The following is an 11,581-nucleotide window of genomic DNA, read 5'->3' on the forward strand; positions in this document are numbered from 1 at the left end:
TTCACCTGCGCCCTGTTGGCCAGCTGCCTTACCGCCAAGGCGGTATGGCCCAGTGGGTCCACAGACCCTTCGTGACACCCAAGACCTAATTGCCCATCAGTTCTGGTGGCCCACGCTGCCCAAAGACATCATGGACTTCGTCTCCTCATGTACGGTATACGCAGCAAATAAAGTTGCCCACTCCAGACCAGCTGGTCTGCTCCAGCCACTGCTTGTGCCTGATGCCCCCTGGCAGCATGTTGCAATGGACTTTGTCACGAAACTCCCTCTCTCTGTGGGTTGCAGTTTGATCTGGGTGGTGGTGGATCAATTCTCTAAAATGGCGCATTTTGTTCCCCTGACTGGCCTGCCTTCTGCTGCTTGGCTGGCTGACCTTTTCAAACAACACATCTTCCATCTGCACGGCTTGCCCCTGCATATTGTTTCGGATCGAGGGGTCCAGTTCACTTCAAAGTTTTGGAGAGCACTCTGCGGTCTACTTGGGGTAAAGTTGGACTTCTCTTCGGCCTATCATCCCCAGTCTAATGGACAAGTCTAGAGGATTAACCAAATTATGGAGAACTATCTGCGGATTTTCTTTCCAGACGACATGATGACTGGGTGCAGCTGCTCTCGTGGGCAGAGTTCTCTTATAATAACAATACTAGTGAGTCCACCACCTCCAGCCCGTTCTTCATAGTCTACGGCCAACATCCTCGAATACCTCTTCCTGTCTCTACTATGTCCCAGGTGCCTGCAGCTGACTCGACCTTCACTGACTTTTTGCAAATATGGCAACAGAACCGATCTTCTACTCTGATAGCGGTGGATCGCATGAAGAGAAAAGCAGATACTAGAAGATGGGATCCTCCTCAGTTTCTTCCAGGTTCGAGGGTCTGGTTGTCCTCAAAGAATATGCGGCTGAGGGTGCCATCCTGCAAATTTTCCCTCAGGTTCCTCGGACCCTTTGAGATCCTGCTACAAATTAACCCGGTGTCTTACAAGCTGCGGCTGCCTCCTACACTCAAGATCCCTAACTCCTTCCATGTATCCTTGCTGAAGCCTGTGGTTCTGAACCGCTACTCTAGGACTCCTAGTTCCGCAGTGGCTCCTGCTGGTTCATCAGGGACTTTCGAGGTAAGGGAGATTCTAGCTACCAAGAAGGTGGGAGGAAGGACATTTTATTTGGTGGATTGGAGGGGATTCGGCCCAGATGAGAGGTCTTGGGAGCCAGAGGAGAACTTTGATGCCCCTGTCCTCATAAGGAAGTTTCTCTACCGTTCTGGTCCCAAAATGAGGGGGCGTAAGAGGGGGGATACTGTAATGTCTATGGCCACAGTCTATCATTCTAACTTACCCCTCGACGACCGCGGCCATGGATGTCCTGCTGCTGTGCTGCATCGTCTCCCTGTGAGGCACCGGCACTCACTTCCGGGTATCGAGCCTGTCTCCTGGAGGGTGCGTGCGCGCTCGTGCCTGCTCTTAAAGGGCCAGCCTGCGCGCCTGGAAATCATCATCATCAACTCCTGAATTCCTGGACTATAGGAGGGTCACTGCCCTTCTTATCCTCGCCTGAGCGTTGTTGTTGTTTCCCTTAGTCTGTGTTACAAATGGTCTCCTAAGTGTCTTCCAGCTTCCCAGTGTTCCTCGTGCCTGTATCCCGTATCCTGTTTCCCGTGCTATCTGTACCATCATGGTCTACTGCCGTACTGAACTGTTGTCGTGTTTTGCTGCTTCTTCACGCCTGTTCTACTGCACCACGCCTGACGTCTACCTGCCGCCTGGTCCCGGCCGAGCCTGCCTTGCTACTGTCTACATTGCCTCAGGTACCTTTTCTGGACTATAGACTCAGTACCATACCTGTTTGGCCAGCTGCCATCCCGCTATGTGGTACAGCCCAGTGGGTCCACACCCCGCATAGTGACAGTATTTTTTCTGTCGTCATGTTGTGAGAACCATAACTTTTTAACTTTTTCGTCGACAGAGCTGTATGAGGGCTTGTTTTTTGCGAGATGAGCTACAGTTTTTATAGGTACCATTTTTGGATATGTGCGACTTTTTGATCACTTTTTATTCCAATATTTGTAGGGCAAAGTGACCAAAAAACAGAAATTCTGGTATAGTTTTTTAATGTTTTTTTTTACGCTGTTCTCTGTGTGCAAAAAAAAATAAAATAGTTTTATAGCTCAGGCCGTTACAGTCGCGGCAATACCAAATACGTTTGGTTTATTATTATTTTTTCAATAATAAAGGAATAAAGGACTTGGTAAGGGAACTGGGCAATTGTGTTTTATTTTATTACTTGAAACTTTTATTATGTTTTCAAACTTTTATTTTTTCACTTTTTTTACACTTTTTTATACTTTTTTTTACACTTTTTGTCAAGTCCCACTAGGGGACTTGAAGGTCCAACTGTCTGATTTTTTTTTCTAATACATTGCACTACCTACGTAGTGCAATGTATTAGATATGTCAGTTATTCACTGACAGCAAGCCGATTAGGCTTCGCTTCCCGGCGGGGGCCTAATCGGCTTCCGTAGTGGCAGAGCAGGAGGCCATTGTGTCTCCTGTTGCCATAACAGCAGTCGGCAGCTCTGATTGCATGTCAGGGCTGGCGATCTGCCAGCAACCACTAAGATGCAGCAATCGATTTTGATCGCTGCATCGAAGGGGTTAATGGCAGGGATTGGAGCTTGCTCTGGTTCCTGCCATTACAGGTGGATGTCAGCTGTAACATAAAGCTGACATCCACCGCTAAAGACGCCGGCTCTTCTACTGAGCCGGCGCCATCTTGCCGGCGGCTACAGAAGCCGTTCAGGCTCTGCCACCCGGCGTGTCCTGAACGGCTTTCATGCTAGGCAGGCCGGGAGGCCAGTATTAGGCCTCCGGTTGCCTTTGCAGCCACCGGAACCTCGGAAATTTTATTGCTGGGGTTACGATGAGCTGCAAACACCTTAAATGCAGCGATCGCGTTTGAGCGCTGCATTTAAGGGGTTAGTGGCGGGGATCGAAGCTAATTTTGGTCCCCGCCATTACAACCGGATGTCAGCGGTAAGATACCGCTGACATCCGGTGACAATGGCACCGGCTCAGCTTCTGAGCCGGTGCCAAGCATTTGGTGTATGGATACGGCATAATGCGGGAAGCACTAGCTTTCCATAACGTATCCATACAGCAAATGTCGGGAAGGGGTTAAACCCCTAATTCTACAACTGAATGCAAATTTTTGGGTAGATTGGCAGAAAAATGAAACAGGTTTTTAGTAGATTGGAGAGGAACAGAATTGACCATCATACATTCATAAAATTGTTATGTTTTACATTAAGGTATCAGAAACATGCTTCAGAAACATAGAAACGAATCAAACTATTAGACATTTTCGAAATCACAACTGAATGTATTGATGTTATTGGGGACTGCATGAGAGAAGTATATGAAAACATTGCAAAAATCTTCCTTTAGGAATCCAATTGACATAGCCGGAGGACATTTATTTTTTCAAAAATTTAAAAGCGAGACCGAACATGCATATTTTCCTATTTATAAAAAAAAACCTATGTAAATGTTGGACATACAAGAAGGTTTGGATGAAAACAGTATTGAACAATGATGTCTGAGTATTTTCAGTGTGAATATTTGACACCCTAGATCAAGCAATTATGTTAATAGATGGTCTAAACTAATGAAATAAAAATGACCTGTGCCAAAACACAAGCAGCAAAGGCCTCAGTGAGGATTGAACTCACGACCCCTGGTTTACAAGACCAGTGCTCTACTTACTGAGCTACGAAGCTTACACATTGCCTACAGAAACACAGTTTTTTTTTCGAAATTACCCAGTTCAAAACGTTCCATTATCCTATAGCTGCTCTTACATAGGAGAAGCATGAGAAAATAACATTTTAAAACCGTAATTCTAAAACTGGCTGCGAATTTATTGGTTGATTTGCAGAAAAATTAAATAGGTGCTCTTACAAAGGAGAAGCATGAGAAAATAACATTTTAAAACCCTAATTCTAGAACTGGCTGCTTATTTATCGGTAGATTGGCAGAAAAATTAAATAGGTTTTTAGTAGATTGGAAAGGAACAGAATTGTCCATCATGCAGACGTAAAACATGTTATGTCTTACATTAAGGTAAACATGCTTCAGAAAGATAGAAACAAATCAAATATCAGACATTTTTTAAATCACAACTTAATGTATTGATGTTATTGGGGACTGCATGAGAGAAGTATATGAAAACAGTTTAAAAATCTTCCTTTAGGAATCCAATTGACATAGCCAGAGGAAATTTATTTTTTCCAAAATTTCAAAGCAAGACCGAACATGGATATTTTCTTATTTATTAACAAAAATCAAACATATAAATGTTGGAAATACAAAATGGGTTGGATAAAAAGAGTATTGAACAATGATGTCTAAGTATTTTCAGTGTGAATATTTGACAACTTAGATCAAGCAATTATCTTAATAGATGGTCTAACCGCATGATATATAAATGATGTGTGCCAAAACACAAGGAACAAAGGCCTCAGTGAGAATTTAACTAAAGATCAGTGCTCTAACCACTGAACGACGAAGCCTACACAATGCGTACAGAAACACAGGTTTTTTTTCGCAGTTACTCAGGTCGTAACATGTTCCATTATCCTATAGATGCTCTTACAAAGGAGAAAATAACAGTTTAAAACTCTAATTCTAGAACTGGCTGCTTATTTATCGGTAGATTGTCAGAAAAAAGAAATGGGTTTTTAGTAGATTGGAGAGGAACAGAATTGTCCATCATGCAGTCATAAAACATGTTATGTTTACATTAAGGTATTAGAAACATGCTTCAGAAACATAGAAACAAATCAAACTATTAGACATTTTTGAAATCACAACTAAATGTATTGATGTGCAAAAAACTTCCTTTAGGAAACCAATTGACATGGCTAGAGGAAATTTTTGTTGCAAAATTTTCAAAGCGAGACCGAATATTTATATTTTCATTTTTATAAAAAATAACACATGTAAATGTTGGAATTAAAAGATGGATTAGAAGAAAATAGTATCGAACAATGATGTCTGAGTATATTCAGTGAGAATTTATAAAACATTAGACCAAGCAACTATCTTAAAAGCAATTTGTTTGAGTATTTTCAGTGTGAATATTTGAAACCTTAGACCAAGCAATAATCTTAAAAGATGGTCTAAACCAGGGGTCTCAAGCACGCAGCCCGCGGGCCGCATGCCGCCCCTGAGGCTGTCATCTGCGGCACGCGGGACACAGAGCCGCTAGTATCCATTAATGGACACGCGATGTCAGGGTCTTACCCAGAGCGGAGTCCCAAGCAGAGCGCTAGTATCGGCTCTGCTCCGGGACTCTGTGGAAATCCCTGACATCGCTGTCCATATATGGACAGTTTTTGTCAGGGTCTTCCCCAGAGCGGAGTCCCTGGCAGAGCGCTAGCATAGGCTGTGCTCCGGGACTCTGTGGAATCTCCTGACATCACTGTCCATGCATGGACACGCGATGTCTGGGGCTTCCCCTGAGCCTGAGTCCCGGGCAGAATGCTAGTATAGGTTCTGCTCCCGGACTCTGTGGAATTCCCTGACATCACTGTCCATATATGGACAGTTTTGTCAGTGTCTTCCCCAGAGCAGAGTCTCGGGCAGAGAGCTAGCATAGGCTCTGCTCCGGGACTCTCGAATCCCCTGACATCGCAGTCCACATATGGACAGCGATGTCTAGGGCTTCCCCAGAACTGGACAGTGATGTCAGGAGCACAGCTGGAGTCCCAGTAGGAGTGCTAGTAGCGCTCTGCCTGGGACTCCAGATCTGGGGTTGCCCCTGACATCTCTGTCCATATATCAACATTGATGTCAGGAGCAGAGCTGGAATCCCAGGCAGGGTGCTAGAAGCGGCTCTGCTCCGGGACTCCAGCTCTGGGCAAGCCACTGACATCACTGTCCATATATGGCATTATCTACAGAGGGTACTGTGGCATTATCTATAGAGGGCACTGTGGCATTATCTACAGAGGGCACTGGCATTATCTACAGAGGGCACTGTGGCATCATCTACAGAGGGCACTGTGGCAGCATCTACAGAGGGCACTGTGGCAGCATCTACAGAGGGCACTGTGGCATTATCTACAGAGGGCACTGTGTCATTATCTACAGAGGGCACTGTGGCAGCATCTACAGAGGGCACTGTGGCAGCATCTACAGAGGTCACTGTGGCAGTATCTACAGAGGGTACTGTGGCAGAATCTACAGAGGGCACTGTGGCAGCATCTACAAAGGGCACTGTGGCAGCATCTACAGAGGGCACTGTGGCATTATCTACAGAGGGCACTGTGACAGTATCTACAGAGGGCACTGTGGCAGTATTTATAGAGGGCTCTGTGGCACGATCTAAAAAGGGGCTGCCTAATTTTGACATTTGTGTGTCTGCCAAACGCTGCCAACTGAGCTGCCGGACTGCATTTAGCGTCACTTAGGCTAGGTTAACACGAGCATGTTACGTCCGTAATGGACGGAACGTATATCGGCCGCAAGTCCCGGACCTAACACACTGCAGGGAGCCGGGCTCCTTGCATTATAGTTATGTACGATGCTAGGAGGCGCAACACTTTCAGGCTGCAGTGCGGGGCCTTACCATGTCCATCTTTATGGGTAAGCTCACCAATATATTCTCCATATCTGATAGAGACCCATTGTGATTCAACATGGGTTATACACATTTGACCCTTTCTCTGGCAGTTGTAGTCCCACTTTGACATTCTGGTCCAGGTCTTTTTTATCTACCTCTGCAAAGCACAAATTAACTATGGGCACTAATGTGTTACTTTCTAGTAATGTTGCAAGCAATAGGGCTATTTGAGCTGACTCTTTGTTGCGGTAAATTCCTAATAATTTTGTTTTTCATTACTAGTTCATATTTGTGCAGGCATTATATTAGTCAAACTGTGTTACCTGTGATCTATACTGGACAGTGATTCTTTGCCAGGGACTGTGTGTCCGTGGTGGGCGCTATATCCCAATTTTCAATGCTCTTGAAGCCACCACACTGCTTCTCCTTTCTTTTATTCGGATCCGTTTTTGAATTTTATGTAATAACATTTTGTATTGTATGTCCTAATAAAATTTTGCTATTTTTCTACTTTATTTGTGGCGTAATGACTTCTCCTCCTCTTAGTCTTTCATGTAGTATTATAGTAATATAGTGTTATAGTAGTGTAGTATTGTTATAGTAATGTAGTATTATGGTACTGTAGTATTGTTATAATAATGTAGTATTATTATAGTAATGTAGTATTGTTATAGTAATGTAGTATTATAGTAATGTAGTATTATAGTAATGTGGTATTTTAGTAATGTAGTATTGTTATAATAATGTAGTATTATAGTAATGTAGTATTGTTATAGTAATGTAGTATTATAGTAATGTGGTATTATAGTAGTGTAGTATTGTTATAATAATGTACTATTATAGTAGTGTAGTATTGTTATAATAACGTAGTATTATAGTAATGTAGTATTATAGTAATGTAGTATTATTATAGTAATGTATTATTATAGTAATGTAGTATTATTATAGTAATGTAGTATTTTTATAGTAATGTAGTATTGTTATAGTAATGTAGTATTATAGTAATGTAGTATTATAGTAATGTGGTATTGTTATAATAATTTAGTATTATAATAGTGTAGTATTGTTATAATAATGTAGTATTATAGTAATGTGGTATTATAGTAGTGTAGTATTGTTATCATAATGTAGTATTATAGTAGTGTAGTATTATTATAATAATTTAGTATTATAGTAATGTAGTATTATAGTACTCTAGTATTATTATAGTAATGTAGTATTGTTATAGTAATGTAGTATTATAGTAATGTGGTATTGTTATAATAATTTAGTATTATAATAGTGTAGTATTGTTATAATAATGTAGTATTATAGTAATGTAGTATTATAGTAATGTGGTATTATAGTAGTGTAGTATTGTTATAATAATGTAGTATTATAGTAGTGTAGTATTATTATAATAATTTAGTATTACAGTAATGTAGTATTATAGTAATCTAGTATTATTATAGTAATGTAATATTGTTATAGTGATGTAGTATTATAGTAATGTGGTATTATAGTAATGTATTGTTATAGTGATGTAGTATTATAGTAATGTAGTACTATAGTAATGTGGTATTATAGTAGTGTAGTATTGTTATAATAATGTAGTATTATAGTAGTGTAGTATTGTTATAGTAATGTAGTATTGTGGTATTATAGTAATGTAGTTCAAATAACTAATTAATTAACAATAATTTTGTAATGTATCAAATTTGAAAGTGATACGGCCCGTAAACTTCAAATTTTTTCTATATGTGGCCCACTTACCCGGCTGAGTTTGAGACCCCTGGTCTAAACAAATTAAATGGAAATGATTTGTGCTAAAACACAGTTAACAAAGCCCACAGTGAGAACTGACATCACAGCCCCTGATTTACAAGACCAGCACTCCATCCAGTGAGTTGTGAACCCAACAGATTGTTTATAGAAATGTCATTTTTTTTTCAAAATTACCCAGGTCGTAACATGTTCCATTATCCTATAGTTGCTCCTACAAAGGAGAAGCATGACAAAATAACAGTTTAAAACTGTAATTCTAGAACTGGCTGCAAATGTATTGGTTGATTTGCAGAAAAATGAAATAGGTGCCTTACAAAGGAGGAGCGTGAAAATAACAGTTTAAACCCCTAATTCTAGAACTGGATGCTAATTTACTGTTTATTGGCAGAAAACTTAAACAGATTTTTAGTAGATTGGAGAGGAATAAAATTGTCCATCATGCAGTCATAAATCATGTTATGTTTACATTAAGGTATCAGAAACATGCTTCAGAAACATAGAAACAAATCAAACTATTAGACATTTTTGAAATCACAACTGAATGTATTGATGTTATTGGGGACTGCATGAGAGAAGTATATGGAAATCGTGCAAAAATCTTCCTTTAGGAATCCAATTGACGTGGCCAGAGGAAAACCCAAAAAATCAAAAATTTAAAAGCGAGACCGAACATGCATATTTTCCTATTTATAAAAAAAACCACATGTAAATGTTAGACATACAAGAAGGGTCGGATGAAAACTATGATGTCTGAGTATTTTCAGTGTGAATATTTGACACCTTAGACCAAGCAATTATCTTAATAGATGGTCTAAACTAATGAAATATTAATGATCTGTGCCAAAACACAAGGAACAAAGGCCTCAGTGAGAATTGAACTCATAACCTTTAGTTTACAAGACCAGTGCCCTAACCACTGAGCTACAAAGTCTACACATTGCCTATAGAAACACTGTTTTTTTTCTAAATTACCCAGGTCGTAATATGTTCTATTATCCTATAGTTGCTCTTACAAAGGAGAAGCATGAGAAAAAAACAGTTTAATACCGTAATTCTAGAACTGGCTTCGAATTTATTGTTTGATTTGCAGAAAAATGAAATAGGTGCTCTTACAAAGGAGAAGCGTGAAAATAAGTGTTTAACCCTAATTCTAGAACTGGTTGCTTATTTATCGGTAGATTGGCAAAAAAATTAAATAGGATTTTAGTAGATTTGAGAGGAACAGAATTGTCCATCATGCAGTCATAAAACATGTTATGTTTACATTAAGGTATCAGAAACAGATTTGTCAATCATGCATTTATTAAAAAAATTATGTTTTACATCAAGATATCAGACACATGCTTCTGAAACATAGAAACAATTCCAACTATTAGACATTTTTGAAATCACAACTGAATGTATTGATATTATTTGGGACTGCATGAGAGACGTATATGCAAACAGTGCAAAAATCTTCCTTTAGAAATTTAATTGACATGGCCAGAGGAAACTTTATTTTTCAAAATTTTCAAAGTGAGACCGAACACGTATATTTTCCTATTTATAAAAAAAACACATGTAAATGTTGGACATACAAGAAGGGTTTCATGAAAAGAGTATTGAACCATGATGTCTAAGTATTTTCAGTGTGAATATTTGACACCTTAGACCAAGCAATTATCTTAAAAGCAAAGATGTCTGAGTATTTTCAGTGTGAGTATTTGACACCTTAGACCAAGAAATTATCTTAATATTTGTTCTAAACAAATGAAATGGAAATGATCTGTGCAAAAACTCAAGTTACAAAGGCCTTAGTGAGAACTGAACTCACAACCCCTGTTTTACAAGCCCAGTGCTCTAGCCACTGTGTTACAAAGCCTACACATTGTCTGCAGCCATGTTGTTTATTTTCGAAATTACTCAGGTCATAACATGTTCCATTATCCTATAGTTGTTCTTACAAAGGAGAAGCATGACCAAATAACAATTTAAAACCATAATTCTAGAACTGTAACAAACAGCTGACACCCGCATCGAATGGAGCGGGTTCACTCCGTGAGCACGCTCCATACTTCCCCTATACGGCTATGACGTAACTGTATGTCATATGTCGGGAAGGGGTTAAAACCCTAATTCTAGAACTGGCTGCTTAATTAACGGTAGATTGGCAGAAAAATGTAAAAGGTTTTTAGTAGATTGGAGAGGAACAGAATTGTCCATCATGCAATCATAAAACATGTTATGTTTACATTAAGGTATCAGAAACAGAATTGTCAATCATGCATTTATAAAAAAAAAATATGTTTTACATCAAGGTATCAGAAACATGCTTCAGAAACATAGAAACAAATCAAACTATTAGACATTTTTTAAATCACAACTAAACGTATTGATGTTTTTGGGGACTGCATGAGAAAAGTATATGAAAACATTACAAAAATCTTCCTTTAGGAATCCAATTAACATGGCCAGAGGAAATGTAGTTTTTTCTAAAATTTCAAAGCGAGACCGAACATGCATATTTTCCTATTTATAAAATGTAAATGTTGGACATGCAAGATGGTTGGATGAAAACAGTATTGAACAATGATGTCTAAGTATTTTCAGTGCGAATATTTGACACATTAGACCAAGCAATTATCTTAAAAACAATGATGTCTGAGTATTTTCAGTGTGAATATTTGACACCTTAGACCACGCAATTATTGTAATAGAGGGTCGAAACAAATGAAATAGAAATAACCTGCGTGAAAAAGGAAGAAACAAAGGGCTGAGTGAGAATAGAACTCACAACTGCTGGTTTACAAGACCAGTGCTTTAACCACTGAGCTACAAAGCCTACACATTGTCTACGGAAAAGCTGTTTATTTTTTCAAAATTACCCAGGTCGTAACATGTGCCATTATCCTATAGTTGCTCTTACAAAGGAGAAGCATGAGAAAAAAACAGTTTAAAACCGTAATTCTAAAATTGGGCTGCAAATTTATTGGTTGATTTGCAGAAAAATGAAATAGGTGCTCTTACAAAGGAGAAGCGTGAAAATAACAGTTTAAAATCCTAATTCTAGAAGTGGCTGCTTATTTATCGGTAGATTGTCAGAAAAATGAAAGAAGTTTTTAGAAGATTGAAGAGGAACAGAATTGTCCATCATGCAGTCATAAAACATGTTATGTTTACATTAAGGTTTCAAAAACAGAATTTTCCATCATGTATTCA

The 11,581-nt window shown here is 39.2% G+C and overlaps 1 non-coding gene across 1 annotated transcript; it reads right to left on the reverse strand.

Moving 5' to 3' along the window:
- Window positions 1-3,700: 3,700 nt before the first annotated feature.
- Window positions 3,701-3,773, reverse strand: TRNAT-UGU (transfer RNA threonine (anticodon UGU)). The gene has a single exon. It is a non-coding gene; the product is annotated as a tRNA-Thr (tRNA).
- Window positions 3,774-11,581: the final 7,808 nt, after the last annotated feature.

Source organism: Rhinoderma darwinii, chromosome 1, assembly GCF_050947455.1.
Source record: "Rhinoderma darwinii isolate aRhiDar2 chromosome 1, aRhiDar2.hap1, whole genome shotgun sequence".
Lineage (NCBI taxonomy): Eukaryota > Metazoa > Chordata > Amphibia > Anura > Rhinodermatidae > Rhinoderma > Rhinoderma darwinii.